Source organism: Phascolarctos cinereus, unplaced genomic scaffold (assembly GCF_003287225.1).
Source record: "Phascolarctos cinereus isolate Bilbo 61053 unplaced genomic scaffold, phaCin_HiC Scaffold_2;HRSCAF=192, whole genome shotgun sequence".
Taxonomy (NCBI): domain Eukaryota; kingdom Metazoa; phylum Chordata; class Mammalia; order Diprotodontia; family Phascolarctidae; genus Phascolarctos; species Phascolarctos cinereus.
This window is the reverse complement of record NW_027555625.1, coordinates 61,539,730-61,554,528: the sequence shown is the minus strand read 5'-3', so window position 1 is coordinate 61,554,528 and position 14,799 is coordinate 61,539,730. Positions and strand designations below refer to the sequence as shown.

General features: G+C 37.9%; 1 protein-coding gene across 3 annotated transcripts in view; it reads left to right on the top strand.

The window, feature by feature from the left end:
• Positions 1 to 14,799, top strand: part of CTCF (CCCTC-binding factor) — a 46,139-nt gene that overhangs the window by 12,358 nt on the left and 18,982 nt on the right. The window contains exon 3 of one of the 3 annotated variants that reach the window (XM_020989340.2): positions 13,743 to 13,867. The exons of the other annotated variants lie outside the window; for them this stretch is intronic. The gene's annotated coding sequence lies outside the window, so the exon portion shown is untranslated. The remainder of the gene's footprint in view (positions 1 to 13,742; positions 13,868 to 14,799) is intronic. 3 annotated transcript variants of the gene reach the window in all.

Below are 14,799 nucleotides of genomic sequence, written 5' to 3'. Positions count from 1 at the left end.
TTGTTTTTTAAACAATTACTGCCTTTTTATACTTGTTACCTTGAAGTCATTTAACTTGACATAAGTTTACTCATTTGTGAAATGAAACTGATGGTTCCTTCAAACTCAGGAATTTATGATCTCCTTGCATTCTTTTACAGTAGTAGTAGTACAGATACCTCAGGGAAACAGACACCCTTTTACATGCTTCAGCCATTTGTGGAGTTGTGAAGGTTTCTTTGAGGGTTTTGTATGTGAGCTCTGAACAAATGAGAGGCCAGTTGCAAGTGGCAGACAAAAAACACAAAAATATTTGTTTATACAAGGATCTGAGACATCTCCAAAGGTCTCATGATGGAAAATGCTATCCACATCCAAAGAAAGAACTGTGGAGTTTGAATGCAGATAGAAGCATACTATTTGCTATTTTTTTCATCTGGTTTTTGTTCGTTTTCTCTTTCTTGTGATTCCTCCTATTGGTTCTATTATAATCTATTATTCAGGTTACTGAAAAGGCAATAAACATGACATATAATAGACCAGGAAGACGGGGTTTGAGCCTCACCTCTGGCTCAGAGGTATGTAACCCTGAGCTCTACCCAGCTCTCTCCTATTGGTTCTTCCTTACAACATCAATAATGTGAAAATATTTTTAATAGGAATGTGTATATATATAGCCTGTACCAGATTGTGTGCTGTCTTGGGGAGGGAGGGGAAAAAAATTTTAAAACTCAAAAGCTTATGGAAGTGATTGTTGATAAATCAAAATAAATTAATAAAAAAAATAAAATATTTGCTTAAACAAGTCCTCTTTCTCTGAACAAGTTGGGAGCATTTAATAAAGGGGGAAATTAGGAATGGTAGGGAGAGGAAATAAGTGAAACATAGGATTATGCCCAAGATCTATTCTTTGCACAAAATGCTCCATCTCCTGCCTCCATGCATTTTTCACTAGCTATCTCCTGTTCCTGGAATTCTTTTTTTTTCCACCTCAGGCTTTTCCTGTCTTCTTTCATATGCCTGGTAAATTCTATAGGAAGCTTTCCTTCTATTGGTTATCTCCAATTTATCCTGCACATATGTAATTTTTTTTGACATAGTTTTCCAAATTTTTGCTCCTATCTGCTTTTGTCTTTCTATCCCAAGCATTTAGCACAGTGTCCAGTATACAATAGGTACTTAATAAATGCTTGCTGACTGACTCGTTCTGAGTTAGAATTGCTGTGTGGTAAGACAGAACTTCATCTTTTACTTCAAAGACTACCCAGTTATGCAAAGGGTTAACCTCTTCTTACTGAGTGGGGCAGTTGAGGAGAAGGGGTAGAGCATATAGCCTCTGTTTCTTCACCTGTAAAATGGGGATAATACTTCTAATGCCCACTCCATAGAGTTACAGGGGTCAGAAGAACTGATGATCAATAAAGAGTTATACAGAACTTCAACCCAGTCCCTTGCGTACCTGGGAAAGGCTTTCATGTAGCATTTGAGCTAGATCTTGAAGAATGAGTCCTGTGTCAACAGAGGCAAGGGTTGGGGCATTCCAGACATAATGTATTTTGTGAGCAAACACATCAAGACAGGAAAGTGCAGGGGTGTGTTTGGGGTATAGTGACAGTCCTGACTGGTTGGGGTGAAATATTGGGAATGAGTAATGGGAGGAAACTGGAAAGGTTAGAGAGGTTAGACTTATTGGTTAAGGGAGGGTGGGGGAAAGGGGAAGGGAAAAGCATTTATATAGTGCCTACTATGTGCCAGGCAAATTTGCTAAGCCCTTTTACAAATACTATCTTATTTAGCCTTACAAGAACCCTGGGAAGTAGGTTAACCCTCATTTTAAAGATGAGACAACTAACTTGCCCAGGTTTACACAGGTGGTATCTGAGGCTGCATTTGAATTCAGGTCTTCCTGACTCCCAGCACAGTGTTCTATCCACTGTGCCGCCTACCTATCCCTGGATAAGGAGTTACAGCTTTTGGATTTTAAGGAGGTGGTATCTAGAAATGAACAGACTAGTCCTAGTGAAAGAGAATGAAGGCTTGGACCAGGAAGTTGATAAGAATGAGAGAGGAGATGAGAACATTGCCATAATAGAGGTAGAATCAGCTGGATTTAGTGACTAGATGGGAGGGGTATGACAGAAAGAGTGACTGCCAGGGTTTTGTGCATGGGTGAGTGGGAGAAGATTGATGCCATTTAACAGAAAAAGGGAAGTCAAGATAGAGGAGCAGGGTCTGGGGAGGATGAAAAGTTAAGTTTGGGACATAATGAGTTCAAGATCTACAAACTGAAATTTTTTTAGAATTATGCATAAACTAAGAGTAAACCTGAGCAGCTTGACTATGAACTTTATGTAGATTTGATTTTACTGTTTTAGTTGCTTTGAGTCTTACCCCATTGTGCCTCATATGCTTTGGTTACTTGAAATTTGAAAGGCAAAAGAGGTGGATCAATATTTCATACATTAAGTGGTTAAGTAGATACTGTAAGTAAGTAAGATACTATTGGGTATCTTAAATTTTGCATTTAAACTTAGTCAATTTTCACACTAAAATTAGATCCTTATTGTCTTTACACTTAAAGCTTCTCCCAAAAGACTGATGCTTAGTTGCTTTAATATTAATTGGGTTAGAAAATTTAGCTCTGAAAGGCCCAACTTGGATGCTTCATTTCTTTTTGTGCCATTGCCAAATATTCACATATAACACTTCACCTTGACCCAGAAAAACTGAACCTTCTCATAACAAAGGAAAAGAGTTAAGCAAAACAACTGATAATAGGGACCACATCTGACAATGTATACAACCTTCTCTCATGGTCAGAAGCCCCCTACTTCTTTACCAAAAGGAGAGATATTTTCAGAGATAACTAATTAATCTTTTCCCAGGAGCCTTTGGTTTTGGTTTCCTTTTAGTTCTCTTTTCACTTACACAGTTTTTAAAAAGTCTGTGTATTCTTCTGCATCTGCTTATTTCCCTCTGCATCAGTCCATGTAAATCTTCCTTTGTTTCTTGGAATTCCTCATTCTGTATATTAGATGTTTAGCAGTTTCCCTTTAAAATCCCAGTATGGGGTTGCGGGGGAGGCCATCAGTTCCTGCCCTGCCAAGAGTGTTTATCTTAAGATCTTCCTTCACACTTATTTTTTCTTGTATCTTCCTCCAGATAGGCATTGTACATTTTTTTTACCTGTATCCAGCACTTAGCAAAGTAGCTGGCACATAGTCATCTTTAACAAATGTGTGTTGATTTGATTTGTACATAGTAAGAAAAAAGTTTCACTTACAAAGAACAGTAAAAAGTTATAAATGAAACAGCTGATCCCAATATAATAGGGGCTTAATAAATGTATGTTGAAAGAATTATTTGAAGAAGTAATAAATTTTTCCTTCTTCTATTTGTTTTTTGAAGGAAGAAAGTTCATTTGCTATTTTCAGATTACGTGAAGTATTCTTGGATCCTGTATTCACTAAATTTGGGTTTTAATGGTTCTCATTTTGCATGCTGGTGGCACCTTCTAAAATATGAAAAAGTCTGTGAGCTGTCACTTCAACAAACTGACAAATTTCAGACTACCTTTGTGCCAGTTTGGATAGAAAGGGTATCCTATCCTAGGATTTAATAGTCTCCAAATTGTTCCCAGAATGATTTACATCATGGATTGGCAACCAATATTTAGTAGCTATGTTGGATTACAAATTTATCATATGTGTCCAGTAAATGCAACACATGATAGAACATAGGTTAGGAGTAATCTAGTCAACTCTCAGAGTTTTATTTGATTTTGAGGCCTTAAAAATGTGATTAGACAGACTCCTATGAGCAATAATACAATTAACTATATTTTATGTCTTTTATACGGCAGGTCTTCTTACATAGCTGCCCTGTCAAAAATGATTATAACCTTAATTGGCTTTAAGGCTGCAGTTTTCATTAGAATTGACAGCAGTTTCCCATTAAAACAGGATCACAGTTTACAGAACATCTCAGGAATCTAGCAAGTCCAATTTTTCTGCCTTTTTTTTTAAACCATGAAACAGTGAGATTTACCTGTTCTCTTATCCCTTAGGATTAATTAGAGGCATTTAACCTGATAAGCATTTAAAGCAAATTGGTGGTAGTGAAAAAACAAGGGGAAAGCTTTTTTTAATTAATATTCCCAAATTTTTCTTTGTAGCTAACGTTGTAACTATAAAGTATTGAGACTGGTTTGTCTGAATTTTGTCCCTTGTCAGGATAAATTTGGTCTTTGGTGTAGATACTTCCCCTTATTTTTATATATGTACAAGTTGCACACTCTATGCTTTTCTACCATATTTGTTAAACGGTTACTTTTTTTGTATTCCTTTGATTCCTCTGATTATTTCAGTGAAGTGGTTCTACTCAAAACCATTGTCATATTGCCACTTTGGTTTTAGATCCATTTGTTCCCTAGTTATCAGGGCTCGACTTCTTCTCTGGGCTTCCCTTCCGTTCTTCTGTTTGGTTGTCCAGTTTAATTTGTTTTCTGACATTATTTCATTGGTTTTTTGAGACTGGGTCTTCCTTCGCACCTAGGCTAGAAATGCAGCTTCCACTTGTAGGCCCAATCTCGTACTGAAGCCACAACCAGTTTGCCCTTCCTTAGGCGGCCTGTTGGTCTGCCACTCCCCAGGGGCCCACCATGTCAGTGCCTTAGCCCTGTTGCACCTAAGAACTTGGATCCGCCAGCCTCAGCTTCCCCTAGTAGCAAGGATTACAGGTATGACCATGCTGGTCGTTGCTGGTGGTTTTCAAAATACCAACTATTTCTTGTTCTGTTCTAGTGATAGGAAATGAAATTCCACCAAATCAGCCTATCTCAATAGTCAGCCAGCATTAAGCATCTGTCGTATGCCAGGTGTTTCATTTGTTTTAATGATAGCTTCACTCTTAATATTGAGATAGAGATATGTATCTCTATTTTGTTTTTATCTCTATATACATACACATACACACATATACACATATTCTCACACCTTCCCTGGACAGAAGTCATGAGCCTGCTATGGAAGAACATGGATTTAGAGCTAGAAGGGACCTGAGAGGCAGCCTGGCTGGTCCAGCCCTTGCATTTTATAGGTGTAAAAAATTGAGGCCCATTAAGGTGATGTGATTTGGCCAAGGTCACACAGGTAGTAAGCTTTACAAACTCAGGTCCTCTGACTTAAATCAGTATTCTTTTCCCTGTACTATATAGTAAACTACTTATGTGGGTGCATTATGTAAGATTTGATATCATAAGGACTCCCACCCATCATAAGGGTGGGAATTTGGGCAGTTATTAGTGCCACTTTGCCATATGTGTTTTTTCTGTCTCTTTTTCCATGATAAAGATAATTTCCCGCCATTTTGCAGATGAGGAAAGGCCTAAGGGCTCACAATCACAAAGCTAGTATGTCAAGCCATCTATTCACATATGACTCTCAGCCCGTCCCGGCTACACAATAATGCTGTACACCACTGTTTCTTATCTCAAGTTATGCCCGGAGCTTGCCGGTGACTCCCACAGGCCTTGTTTGGCTTGGATGGTGTGTAAAAAAAAAGGTTGGGATCTTGACTTGAGGACTTCTTGGTAATGGTAGACTGAGCATAAGAGTGTTTGTCCTTTCCCAATGCTGTTCTTCTAAGAGTCTTGGTCATTTTAATCTGAGCCTGGCTTTCAGTTTATTTTATAGATGTAAAAAATTTCAGTTTATTCTTCAGATAATAATGGGGACATGTAAAATCTTATGGCCACCATACCAGTAGCTACGATTTGTATGTTTAATTACTGGTTACTAGTTTTTGACAGGAGGGCTACAAGCAAAATCTTCAAGGTAATATATATTTCCCGAGTGTTAATGGATGCATTTTTACCTTTTCTCTTATAAACTGTTCACAACAAACTCTAATAGGGTATATTCTTAAGCAGATTAGATGATAGTATTCTAAAATGATGGCCCTCCCCCATCATTCTAAATTATCAAAACTTGGCTACACATTAGATTCCAAAGAAAATGGGGTTTTCAGCTACTTTCCATCATAGCACCCTGTTCCAGGAATGTGTGATTAGGAAGGAGCTATTGTTCTCTCTACTCAGAAGGAAGTAAGGAAGAAGCCAGTATTCTCTTCATGTAATCCTCAAACGAATTGAGAACTAGGGTTGCACCTAATCCAGTGGAGTTTCTAGGAATATTCAGAAGTTAGTTGTATCCATCCAAAGTTTAGGCTCTCCAGATGAGTTTACACCTTGAACATACAAAGGGTGCAATAAATAGTTGTTGAATGAGTGGATATTTCCTCTTAACGTTCAGGAGTTGGTTGTGACTAGATCTATAAATCCAAATCTCAGTAATAAATTATATCATCACTTGGTCACACACTTCCATCTAGAATGTTTGTCATTCACTACTTAGCCACTTGGTTTAATGATTGTTTGTTGACACTTCTAGACTATGCCATGCCTTTGTATGAAAATGTCATATCACTTTTAGTCATGCAATACCTTGATTTTTCTTCCCTCCCCCCTCCCCTTTATTTTTAAAAGAGAGTGCGAGAAGAGGAGGCTATGAATAGATGCTGTTTTCTGGTCAGTTCTTGCTAGGACCCATTACCATGGCCACTAATACTCTTCCCACCCCAGTTTGAGCCAGCTCCTCCGTCCAGCTCTTCTCTGGTGTTTAATGTCATATGCTATGATAGCATAATAATATAATACAGTAGCATTTATGTTTTCTATAAGGTGATGATGTCTTTTTTAAAATACAAGAAAAGTAATTTTTCTCATTTAGCTTAGCTTTCATTCTAAAAGATTTGAAAACTTCTCATTCCCTTTCTTTTATGCCATTCTAACATTGACATTCAGGCATTTAGACTATATCCAGGAAGAGCTTTTGGTTCTTAGGAGATGAATAGATGCTTTTTGGCTTGTCCTTTTTTCTATAATGGGAAATAGAGCCAATAGGCATTTAAATGCCTACTGCATAGTTCTCACTCTGTTGTGAGGTTAAATATCCTTAGCCCACTAAACATTTCTTTAAAATGAGGGTGTTGGACAGAATGATCTTTAGGTCTCTTCCACACTAAATCCTATGATCCTAGGATTATGGATTCTCCTTCCACTTCCTTTGCCAAAAAGGTGATGCTGGACGTGTATGAGGTTGTTTGGGATGCATATTAGGCTCTTTCAATGGTTCTTTTCTTAGGAGTCCACTGTTAACTCAGGCTTGCTACCCTTTGGAAGAGTGGGGGGAGAAAGAAGCTCTCCAGTAAGTATTTTTATAAGCCTCTTTAGAAAACAAGCTGTGAAATTTTAGCAGGTCATTTGGACTTCACAAGTGCAAATCATGTATTAAATAAAAGGACTATGGCTTTCTGCTTAATAAAGCAGATCACTAAAAGTTCTTGTTCTTCCAATATCTTATATGTGTAGAGCTATTTCATCATGTCTGTTTCCCTCTTTCCTTACCTATCTCCTCCTCCTCCCTACCCCACCCGCCAAAAAAAATCTGAAATGGAGACAGTAGTTTTCCTTTGGGTGTTAGCCTGATATTTACATAAGTCTAAAATATGAACAATTCAAAGAAGCATGAGAAGACAATGAAATAGTGCAAAGGGGTAGTGCTAAAGGAACAATGTAAATAGCAACTGCAACAATGTAAATTCATTGTTAAGAGAGAACAAAACACTAATCAAATACAAGTTAGGTTAGAGCTATATTGTTAGTTGTAACACACTCCTTTAAAAAAAATGAATAAATTTAGTAGAGAGAGCTATTACTTCTTTAGGAGTTTGTTGAGAATTGTCTGTCAGAATAAAATGCATCAGGTTTGTTTTTGTTGGTTTGTTTTTGTTTTGCTTTGAGGCAGTTCGGGTTAAGTGACTTGTCTAGGGTCACACAGTTAGTGTCAAGTGTTTGGTCTGAGGCCAGATTTGAACTTGGGTCCTCCTGACTCCAAGGCCGGTGCTCTATCCACTGTGCCACCTAGCTGCCTCTGCATCAGTTTTTAAATTTAAAAAAAAAAAATTTTTTTACCCTATGTATTTATTTAGTGAGGCAATTGGGGTTAAGTGACTTGCCCAGAGTCACACAGCTAGTGAGTGTTATGTGTCTGAGGCTGGATTTGAACTCAGGTACTCCTGACTTCAGGGCCGGTGCTCTATCCACTGCGCCACCCAGCTGCCCCCATCAGTTTTTAATTAACTAGCTCAGCTACCAACCATATCTTTATGACTAAATCTTTTTAGCATCTTTATGAATGCATAATTTTAAAGCTGATTTTAAAATTTGGCAAAATTGTTATACCTTTTAGGATAAATGTTTTGATTTAGTGAAATCAGATCATTATATTTTCAAAAGACAAAAATGTATTAAATCCAGACTTACCGATCCTTAGGAGCACTAGAAATGTTAGAGATCATCTAGATCAATAGCTTCTCTTACAGATAAGGAAACTGAGGCCCAAAGAAGAAAAGTCACTCATCTCAGTCTTGTTTTCCATCTGCTACTCTTCCAGCACCCAGGTGTCTGTGTCATGGGTGATATCTGAACCATAGCTAGCATTGACTTAAGCTGCATTGGCTAAATCAGTCAACTAATGTTGCCTGGATGCTGTTTATGTGGCTAATACTGTGCTCAGTTTTTGTAGAAACATAGAAATAAGATGATTCTTGCTAACCAGGCATTTGGTATAATTTGAGGATACAAAACCAACACATGCCAAAATGAATGCATGTGAGATAGAGGCAGATAAGTTGTTTGCTTTATTAGTGCTCGCTCGCGATCTCTCTCTCTCTCTCCCTCTCTCCCTCTCTCTCTCTCTCTCTCTCTCTCTCTCTCTCTCCTCTCTCTCTCTCTCTCTCTCTCTCTCCCCCCCCTCCTTCCCTCTCCCCCCCCATTATGTTATATTTATTGACCTATATGTTTTCACTTAGAATATAAGTTCCTTGAAGGCAGGCACTGTTTTTCCCTCTTTTGTATGTCCTTTTCACACTTCCTAGTACAGTTCTTAACAGCCTAGGTATCACTCAGTACTTCATTAACTGTTGGAGTATAAACAGTGTTTAATTATATCAGCAAAGCAAAAACTTAGAAGGAGATAAAAATCAATACCAAAAAATGAGGGGAAATGCAAACTTAGTATTAGCACGACTAGATTAAGCAATCCTCTAAAATAGGGAATGCAGATTGGAGAAGAAAACAGAATCCAACAGTCTGCATATAGAAAACATCTAAAAATACATATATGCACAAAGAAAAAGAGAAGACAATAAAACAAGATCATTAAGCTCATGAAGGAAAAGCTGATTGAATTGCAAAAAGACATGGTAACAGAAGCAGCTAGGTGGCGCCGTGGATAGAGCATCGGCCCTGAATTCAGGAGCATGAGTTCAAATCCAGCCTCAGACACATAACACTTACTAGTTGTGTGATCCTGGGCAAGTCACTTAACCCCATTGCCTAGCAAAAAAAAAAAAAAAGACACGGTAGCCAGGTGAATCTACCAGATAAAAGGAAAATATAGAACTGAGTATAGAAAAACTTCATTTTTTAAATATTTACAGTGTCTTATGAATGGGAAAATATTGAATATACATATTTCTGAACATTACATTGTATCTTCCCATGTAAGTTAATACAACATGTTTACCAGTCATTTAAATGCAGTGTCATTGTTAAGAAGAAATTCTGCTTGGCCAGCAAGGCAATCATAATTTTAGAGCTGAGTACATTAACATGCATGCTTTTCTGTTTGCTTCAGTCATTAGACTGCAGTTTTATTTCCAGTGTCAAAAAGTTTGGTAAAGTCAACAAGTATTATTACTATGTGCCGGACACTGTGCTAAGGGCTGGGAGAGCCAAGCAATCTAACTGGGAAACAGCATGCAAACAGCTACGGACAAACGAGAGATGTGTATGGGGATAAATTGGCGGTCATCTCAGAGAGAAGGCACTAACATCCAGGAAGAGTGAGAAAATCTTACAAAAGGTAGGATTTTAGTTAAGACTCAAAGAAAGCCAGGAAAGGCAAGAGGTGGAAATAAAGGAGAACATTTAAGGCCTGGGGAGAGACAGCCAGTGAACATGTCATCAGGAGATGGAGTGTTTTGTTCTGAGGAAGAACCAGGAAGTCAATGTCACTAGGCCATACAGCTCATGGAGGGTGAAGCAAGATGTTAAAAAAAAAGACTGAAGATCTTTAAAAGCTAAATAGAAGTTTGAGAGTTTGGCTCATTTTAGAGAGGGGCAGGCAGGAGGTTGTAAACTTTTCTATAGATAGTGACCAGGGGACCTAAGTAGCAAGGAGAAAAGAGGTGCTTCTGAGGCAAGGAGTTAACTGTTTAGCAAGTGCCATGGGTGTGCAAAGGCAGAGATGCAGAATGGAAACCCATCTCCCTGTGGCAGGCAGGCATATAGATCATTAGCTGGTTCCCATAGTTTGTAGAAAGAAATAGAAATCTTTAATTTCTGTATTCTGTTTGGATGTGGTTTAAAACAAAGTCAAGGCTATCATCCTATATTAGTTGACATGGGTTTTGAGGTTTTGGAAGACACATTAGTATAAAATGACATTCAAGTATTCAAGATTTAAAGCTAATCCTGAATTGGTAGGAAAACAGCTTCATGCTGCCTTTTGAAGTCAGTGTAGTATAGTGGAAAGGGCACCAGATATGGGAATCAGAAGACCTAAGTTTGTGTTCCAGCCCTCATATTTCTCACGTTGGGCAAGTTGTATAGCTTATTGGTACCTTCATGTCTTCATCTGTAAACCAAGGTGGGGGTAGACTAGTTGATCTCTAAGATCTGTGCCAACTTAAGATTTGTGATCCTGTAGTATCCTATTCCTTAGCATCTTTATAGCATTAAGCTTTAAGCTGAAATCCAGAGGTAAGCCAAATCCTTTGACTTCCCCTGCCACTGCCAGCATCAGGTCTGGTAGTACCTGCTATACCTTATTCTTGGATCTTCTAACCCAGTAAGGTATTCTGGTGCTTGGCTGTTGTCTTGGCAAATATTACTCAAAGAAAAGATCAGGTAAAGGGCCAGAAAAGAAGAAATATCTGAGTTGGACTCAACAGAAGAGAAATCATGAGAAAAGGGGCAAAAGACATGTGAATGGCCTCATGTGCCCCATTACCCATTCACTACAAAATTTAAGCTGCTGCTTAAAGCCGCTAGGCCCAGGTCACACCTGCTGAATTTCTGTGGCAAAAGAATTGACTTTCTCAAGTAGAATGCTGATTTTAGACTTTTTTAAGCCAAATATTTTTCACAGTGAGAGGGTGCTATGTTTTGGCAGGATAATCCAGTTCTGATTTGTGTATTGTTCTGATCATTTTTCAGTGTAGATTAGGAATCTGTGGCTACTTTGGGATTCAGTTTATGGTGTATAAACACCTCTAATAGGTAACCTGTTATCACAGCTTTTAATGCTGTATTTTGTCAGTGGCTAAAGACAAAATTTTTTTTCAGTGTTTTGTGTTCTCTAAGATTTGAGTTTTAGTCTTTTCATCTCCCCTACTTTTGACTGGAATATTTGTTATCTAAGGTGCTGTAGAAAATTTAGCAAGAGCAATAGGATTAGAATTTACGACACCTGAATTCTAGTTTTATGTAATTAGAAAACTCCTTGAGATTAGCTCCATATTTTATTCTCTTTAGTGCCTAATACAGTGTACTGAACATAAGCATGTAATGAATGTTGAATTCCCCCTCACCCCTAAAGAATGTCTACTGTTTTCTCCAGTGAAGTGGGTGAGACCTTTCCACCTTACTCTGGAACTGAATTGTCAGGCAGTCACATATCTTCCTTTAGAATTAGCTTTAGGCACTGGAAGAAGTGTTTTCCTTAATTCTTAGGATGACAATAAAGAGATTAGGTAGCAAAGAGAAATTTGATTTTTTTTTTTAAGTAGGAACCATCAAATAGTCCCCAGATCTGCCTGTATTCCTACACAGCTGCTAGTAATTGAATGGAAACATGTTAAAGAACTTTGTATAATACAGAATTATGACATTCATATCCAGGAGATGTTTTTTCGTAGCCATCCCTCAGGCGCATGACAGGGAGAGGTTCTTTCAGTGAAGGCCAAAGTATTCTTAGTTCTCTAGAGAAAGGTACCATAAGGAATTAGTAAAAGCAGAGCAAACATGAGCTCTCATACTAACCTTGAAGTGTCTCCACTAGTTGTATCTGTGTGTCAGCGACATCGGCTGGCTGTGATTGTTTCCAGCAGAAGGTTAATGTTGCTGTTTTTATCAAAGGAGTCTCTGTGCCTTCTTGGTGGTTTGAAATTTGAGTCAAAGAATGTTAAAGCTAAAGAGGACAGCTAGTCATAGGAACTTCGGCTGTATAGCAAAGACTCTTCTTTTGAAGCAGCTGAGCCCCAGAGAGGCTGAGGGCCTTGGTCTCATGTGTACTAATTTACTACAGCAGGTACTGGATTTGAACCCAGGTCTTATAACTAGTGGCCTTTTGCTAGGCAGGCTCTTGTTTCCTGTCACAAGGCAGCCACATAGAAAGAAGATGGTCTTTTATTAGCTCATAAGACCTGGGTTCAAATCCTGCCTTTGCTGCTTACTATCTAGCTGGCCTTAGGCAAGGAGCTCAATTTACTATAATCCTCAGTTTCTTCATCTGTAAAATGAAGTGTTTGGACTAGATGATCTGAGGGGCTTTCTAGCTCTGGTTCTATAGTCTTGGGATTTTGCAAATCAGGGAACCAAGGCCCAGGGTTTCCAACAGATTTGAAATTTTGCCCGAGGCATTTCTTTCTTTCTTTTTGTTTTTTAAATTATGGACTTAATTATGTAAAATCCAAGCATTTCTAATATACAAAGAACAAAAAGGAGGCTTGTTTATGAAACTGAACTTCTGTTATGTATATTTTGTTTTTAAAAAAATATTAAATTTAAAAGGTAGTAACAAAATTTTCTTTGTCTCCTTCTGAACTTGTTTTCTTCTGGTTAAGAAGCATCTCTGTTGCTTCTTACTAATTCATCATCCCTTTTAAGTAATTTTTGTGTTTTTAAATATATGACATATATGATTGAAGAGCTAACAATAATTTAAAGGCTTACAGAGTGCTCTGCTTATATTATCTCATTTTGTTATCACAATAACCCTGTGAAGTAGATGCTATTCACATTTTACAGATGAAGAAACAGACTGAGTAGTGAAAATGTCTAAAGCAGGATTCAAACTAGTCTGCCTCTCAGCAAGTCCATTGCTTTATCACTAGCCCTAGATGCCTCATGAAATACTGATAAATGACACGATTACAGCCTATGTGAGAGTACTTATGTAATCTTCGTTCTTGAGGGAAAGAAGGTCTGACTTTTATTCTTCACCTTCCTATAGACTCACAGCATGGTATAGTAGAGGAAACACTGCTTCTTTTATCAGAGGACCTGGCTTCAAATTCACCTCTGGCTCTTTTTCCCTGTGTGACTTTGGGCAAGATACTTCACTTTGCCCTCAATTTCTTCATCTGGAAATTAATGAGGTTGGATTGGGTAACTTTGGAGGCTTCTCCAGTTCTAGATTTATGGCATCTGTGACTCCACTTCAGAGTATTGTTCAGTTGTAGTTTTATGTTCTACAGTGTTTTGTCTTAAGTCATTTGCCAAGATTAACTTTTTTGCTTATTTCAACTAAAACTAAACTTTTTTTTTTCCTGATGGGGTGGATATTTAAGTATACTTGCCTGAGAATAACACCATACAAAAATTTCACTTTTGGCTGTTTTTCTGTCTTTCTTGATAGATATGCTTTGTCTCTATCTACGATAAAGCCAGAATAAGAAGGAATGGGTAAAATTGCAGTCTCAAAGTATTTTTGAAGAATTTTCCTAACAATGAATTAAATGTTGGAACGGGTTACTGAGGAAGGTTTGTAAAATCCTTTTCCCTGAGGTCTTAGAAAATTGGGGTTGATTCTTCTCTCTGGGTTAGTTTTAGAATGTCTCATTTTCTTCCAAAAGGAGAGGGAGCTGGGGGGGAAGGGTGGGTCATTTAATCAGTGCTGTTTGCAGCTTCTGGCTACTGACCAAAGGGAATGAATGGGGTAGGACAGCAGGTACCAGAAATGCCAGATTAGGAAGGACAAATTAAATTGGGGGGTGGGAGGAGAACAGTAGGCATGGGATACCAAATGGGAGCAGAAAGTTTGTTTACCTGATTGTACTTGAGGAAACTAGAATATTTTTCTGTAGACTCATATGGCAATATTACTAAAGCGTTCTTTTCAGAAATCCATTCTTTATAAGTTTGTCTTTAAATTCAACATATCTGGTGACCATAATCTTATTTTAATCTGTCTTTTGTTTTCATTTTTCTCTTTTAATTGGGAAAAAAGGAGCTTCTTGAAAAAAGACAGTGTAAAAAGTAGTCAGCCTGTATATAATATGTAAGACCAACCTAAGTATAGGTGACACAAAAGAGGCATGCATTACATGGACCCTGCAGTCCAGCTGAGAGGATAATATGGGACAATTAGAAAATAATTATGTATTAAATTGGGTGGTTTAGAAGATAAATGCAGTAGGAGTTTAACGAAGAAGGAGAGTTCAAAGAGAGATTTAAAAAGGCTTCCTGTAAGATAATGGGCTTGAGCTGGACATTGAAGGATCAGGAGGACTTAAACCAGCAGAGTCAAAAGACATAAGGGCAGAAGGGGAAAAAAAACCACAGCCATCAGTGAAATCTGTCTGGTCTTGGTTTATACAGAAGATAATGAGAAAAACCAGGTCGACTGGACTGGAAATATGGTATTTTGGGAAGCAGTAGAAAGTAAGTTTGGAGAAATAGTGTGGGGTTAGATT